General features: G+C 47.1%; 1 pseudogene; it reads left to right on the forward strand.

Moving 5' to 3' along the window:
* Positions 1–898: 898 nt before the first annotated feature.
* Positions 899–5466, forward strand: LOC147883543 (uncharacterized; annotated as a pseudogene).
* Positions 5467–5721: the final 255 nt, after the last annotated feature.

Here is a 5721-nt window from a genome sequence, read left to right on the forward strand (position 1 = left end):
CCCTTGGTCCTCCTGAATGTAGGCCCCAAGATAACTGTTCCATTGCTCCAACCTGCTTGTGAATGGCTGCTCCAGAAGAAGATGATCTCAGCAACCTTCTGCCCTAGAAGACAGTCTAGGTTCAGCCTCTCCCTGGAGCTAAGTCTGCAGCACTCTTTAGGTCTCCTTCACCTCCTGGGAAAAGGCCCAAGGAAGCCCTATCTGCTGCTCTTGTCTGCTCCTCCAAAGCTGCTCTGCTGGATATGAAATGAGGCCACAAGCCTCTCCTTTTATAGGCCCTAAGGCCTGGCAAAAAATACCGACCAGTCTGCCCTGACTGGGCCGACTGGACAAACCAGGTTGGCTGGCCCGACCGACCTGGTTGGCTCAGCCCAACCAGCCCTATATAAGGGCCCTTTGCTGGCCCTTTGTTCCATGCAGGGTCCAGCTCCTTTGCTGCTGTCCTGCCACCTGCCAGCCCTGCTTGCAAGCCATAGACCTGCCCATAGACCCCCACTATACTGCGCCTTGCTGCAGCCCTTTGCCGGCGCCTTGTCCTGGCCGTACCTCTTCTGTACACTGCCCTGCAGCAGCCCGTACAGATCCGTACAGCTTTGTACCCTGCTCCGTACACATGCTGATGTCAGCGTGCCTTTCATAGGGTCCTGCTGCAGTCCACTGAGTGCCTCATGCGAGGCCTGATCCAAGACACTGTCTCCCCGCCATCTTCCTGCACATGAGCTGCTCCTCATGCAGCCTTTCATCCTTGGGATACCCCACCAACCATGAATGCTCCAGATCTGTCCCAGATCCACACATCCAGGTAATCTCTCTTTGGGCACATCCTGCCCTAGGTCTCCCTCCCCCACGCACTCCTCATTTGGGGGCTTACAGATGGGGAGGTGACCTTTCCAACATCATGGCCATGTATGAATGGGGCCTTAGTTCACTCAAGGCCTTTCGCCTTGATGAGTCTTTTCAGTATATGGACTGGACAGGCATTGAAATTCAGCTATCACAGTTTGCAGGAACCAAAGAGCTTGTGTGGATGGAGTTTGTTCCCAGCAAAGACCTAGTTCTTGCTGATTGGAAACGGCGTTTTAAAGTGATATCCTCCATGTGCAAGCAAAGCAGTAGAAAGTCCTACCTTCTGAATCACTTGGCTGGTTCTTTGCTGGATGTAGCAGGAGAAAGGTGCACGGATGGGATGTGGATGACTGCCATCTGTGAACCCGATTGCATGTATGCGTTGCTATATTTTGAGGGTCTGGGAAGTTTTGAGTGACGTGAGCAGGAGGACATGCTCCTTTCCATCCTGAATGCTGCTATCAACAATGTGACCATATTCAACAAGAAGGTAGCTTGCTCCGTTCCCTTGCTTTCTTCCATGGTCTGATTACTGTGCACACTGTAACAAGGAGTTACTGTGCACAAACAATTGATTTCCCCATTTTGAAGTGCATGTCCTTTCCTCATGTCTTCATGTCTATCTATTGTGTGTGCACCGGATTTTCATCTAGATAAAGAGACAAAACAGTTTCAGGATGGTGTGAGGTTGGTGAAGGCTGATGTGAAGCTATTCAAGGGCTTGTTCTATATGTCCATCAAGGATGTTGATGCTTCAGACGTGGAGGATCTCAAGGATGAGTTCTGTGAAAAGATCTATCAGATATGCAACAAGTCCAAGGAGAACTTCCTTACCACTATGTATGGGGGGGAGGTAGAGATTGCAGCAATGCCCCCCTTCCAACGCCCTGAGTTTCATGGCAGCATTTCTGACATTGGAGAAACAATTGAAAAACTATTTCCTACACAATACTGGCCGCAGCTTTATGCTGGACTTGAAGCTGGTGGTTGCCTAAATAAGCGCAAGAGATTGGGCTCCTGTAGATTCAAAGCGATTAGCCATGAGGCTCAGCTTGATCAGAGTGCATCTAGAAGTGCTCTTAGGCTTGGCAACTGCTTGGATAGAATGCCGCTTGTGAACTTTGATAGTCAGGAGGAGTTGAAAAATGAGCCCATACATGTAGCAGGTCAGACTCTGACAATTACGGATGCAGTCTGCAGCTGGTGGCAGAATCGAATGAGGCCGTGGGAGTTATACTGAGCCCCTTGAAGGAGGCATTTGCCAGAGTTGTCCAACACAAAGGAACTGATGAGAGTTGGTTATCATCGTATGTAAGCTTCCTAGCTGGTGTGGTTGAGATGAGGAGAAATAGGGTGCTTGCATGGTTACAAGTCAATACTTAAGATTTTCCAGAAGATAGTGATCTCCAGAAGCTACAGCTGGAAATACTTGCCTGACTATCTGAGATGAAAAACATGTTGGAGATAAGTGCACACTAAGTGTACTATTTCCCTAGTCTACATTTGTCTAGTCTAGTCTAGTCTAGTCTTTGTGTCTTGAGTGTGTGCCATGTGGCACCTCTACAATTATCCCATAAGCACTCTTGCTTTATGTCTTGTACTTTGGCCCATATATTCATGGGTCACATCATTGCAATCTATCTAGCTTGTGTCTTGTCTACACTCTTCTCAAGGTACTTCTTTGTCTTTCAATCTTGTTCTTATTTTACTTCTAGTTTTCTAGTTTCTAGTTCTTCCTTTTCTATTCCTGCATGGTATCAGAGCCATGTAGATCCCTCTTCTCTCCTCTCAGTCTGCTGTAGCCATAGCCGCCTTTTCTCAGATTTCTGCCCCGCTCAGCTGGTCACCATCATCTCCGAAACGGGCTGCTTCTGTCTGCCCTGCCACTCTCTGCGCTGCCATCTCCATCTTCTGCCCATCTTCTCCACTACATGGTATTCAGACCGTCACCTCCAGCTGCTGCCATTCCTGTTCAGGTTGCTGCTGCAGATCTGTCCGCCTCTTTCTGCCCCGCCATCTCTCTGCCAGATCTGCGCGCCAGATCTGCACGCCATTGTGCTGCCAGATCTGCTGCGCCTTGATCTGCGCACCAAATCTGCACACCATTGCACCGCCAAATCTGCTGCGCCTTGATCTGCACGCCAGATCTGCGCGCCATTGCTGCGCTCAGCTCGCCATTGCTGCGCTGTGAGCTGCCGCCCTGTTCATGCTGAAGAGCCGCTCCATGTTGCTGCCCACGACTTTCTGAAGCTGCTGCCCGTACCTTTTCTGTTCGAAACAAAGAAGGAGCTGAAGCTGTTCTAAAGGTACTGTGCATTGTCTCTTCAGTTTGCTGAGCAGTTTTTTGTTATCCTCATATCTGCAAACTGCTGGTTCCTCCTGCTTCGATGGGCTGTCACATGCTATGGCCTTGACAAAGTGGTGAGAGAACCGGCTTCTTGGATCTCTCCTTTCATTTATTTTTGCAATATTGTAAGGGAATAGACACTGCCCTTGCATCTTAGCAAGAGGTAAGACCTTCCCACATGGCTTCTTCCTCTCATTCTCTCATATCTATCGACAAATTCAATGGGTCCAACTTTCATACTTGGCAAATCAAAATCAAGTGCCATCTTATGAAAGAAGGTCTTTGGGACGTTGTTCACCGTGTTGCTCCCGAAAATCCCGACATTGAGCAAGTTGTCACTGCCAAGAACGACAAAGCCTATGCTATCATCTTGCTCGGTCTTGGAGATGATTACATTCATCACATCTCTGACATATAGTCTGCTCCTCAAGCATGGATCACTTTGGATACCCTTTTTGGACCCCGATCTAAAAACTCTAAGATTGCACTTATGATCTCATTCTTTGATCTACATATGCAGGAAGGAGCTACTATAGCCTCTCATGTCAATTATTTTCGCAGTCTTATGGTTCAACTTGCATCAGTAAAGTCTCCCATCTCCGAAGATATTGCTATTGCTGTGCTTCTCAAAAGCTTACCTGACACCTATGCTACTCTTGTCACTACCTTCAAGTATCACAATAATCCTTCTCTTGAAGGTATCATCAATGCTCTCCAAGAGGAAGAAAGAACTCAACAACGACAGGTAACTGACACTGCTTTTTTAGCAAAGAAAGGCAGTTCTAAGGTAAGAAAGCCTTGCACCCATTGTGGCAAAACTAATCATATGGAGAAGGACTGTTTCAAGGCTCATCCATGCACCATTTGTGGCCGTGATAATCACCGGGAGAGGGACTGCTACTCCAAATTCTCTACATCAGCCCCTGCATCTACCTCAACCCATGTTGCTGCAACATCTCCATCAGCAGATCCTGCTGTTCCTTCATCATATGATGAGAAGTGGGCTTTCTGATTACTTCATATTTCTTGTCTACCACTTTGACCACCGATGATGTAGGTCAAGGGGTTCTAGTGTCTTGGTCTTTCTGTTTGTCTACAGTCAGTCTTCTGTCTATCTAGTCTTGTCTGTCTGTCTATTTGTCTATCAATCTGACTGTGTTTTGATCCATCTTGTCCCTACCCTTGTGGACCCATATGAGGATATCACTTGAGGAGGGGTGTCTCAGGATCTTTGTCTGTCACGTCTTCTATCTTGTCTCTCGGTCTATCAGTCTTTATGTCTATCTTCTAGTCTTGTCTTTCTGTCTTACTCCTAGTGTCCACTGAAGGAGGGTGTTGGAGATAAGTGCACACTAAGTGTACTATTTCCCTAGTCTACATTTGTCTAGTCTAGTCTAGTCTAGTCTTTGTGTCTTGAGTGTGTGCCATGTGGCACCTCTACAATTATCCCATAAGCACTCTTGCTTTATGTCTTGTACTTTGGCCCATATATTCATGGGTCACATCATTGCAATCTATCTAGCTTGTGTCTTGTCTACACTCTTCTCAAGGTACTTCTTTGTCTTTCAATCTTGTTCTTATTTTACTTCTAGTTTTCTAGTTTCTAGTTCTTCCTTTTCTATTCCTACAAAACAAGCTTGTCCTTTGTTCTTGCAAATTCCAGAGCTGCTTTTTGAAATGCATCCTAGAGAAAGGGCATACCTCTGATCACTCTTGCCTAGGAAGCCACAATTGCATAGAAGAATGCACCTTTTGTGTTGAGGAATATAAAGAGCAGATGTTTGACCAGCTTGATCATGGCTGGATGATACTTGCATGCAATGACCCCGCTGGTCATGATGGAACCCACGATTGCAAGCGTCGGAAGCACATCTGCGGCAAACCTTGTGTACTTTCTGCAAAGGCGTTCAACTGCAATAAGACTTGCTCCTTAAGGGTCGACCATGAAGGTTACCATCGTTGCAATTCTTGACAGCACATATGTGGCATGAAGTGTGCACTACCCTCTTGCAACAATGATTGTGTGTTTCCCTTGGAGTGGGGTGACCATGAAAGGCATGCCTGCCATGAAAAATTCTGCCCTATGCAGTGCTGTATGTAGGGGTCAGGGGTGTGCCATGTGCAAACAGACACGCAGCTTCCATGGCAAAAGGGGGAATTTTGACTATGAATATGTGTCAGCGCAATCCGAACAACGTAAAGCCTATTGCATAATGATCCCTCCATTGGTAGCCCTCATACCAACAAGAATGCAGTGCATTTCTGTGATGTGAGGAATGGCCTTGCAGTGCATCATGCACATCTCAGCCTTGCTGGACTCTGCGTGCATATTTTCGATCATGCCCAAAAGGAAGTTGACAGTGGTAATCACAAGCAGGACAAGAGGACATACTCATTTGGTGCCATGTCTAGGTGAAACTGGAGGGTGTTGCACAGAGAAGTTGTTCAATCGAGCTAGGCACATGGCAACCAGCTCGAAATGCTCTGGGCTGGGCAGGGATGTGTTCCTGGATGAGTTGACCCATGAG

This window comes from Dipteris shenzhenensis, chromosome 28, assembly GCF_047967505.1.
Source record: "Dipteris shenzhenensis isolate YYH24624 ecotype China chromosome 28, Dip_SZ_1.0, whole genome shotgun sequence".
In the NCBI taxonomy this organism is placed as follows: domain Eukaryota; kingdom Viridiplantae; phylum Streptophyta; class Polypodiopsida; order Gleicheniales; family Dipteridaceae; genus Dipteris; species Dipteris shenzhenensis.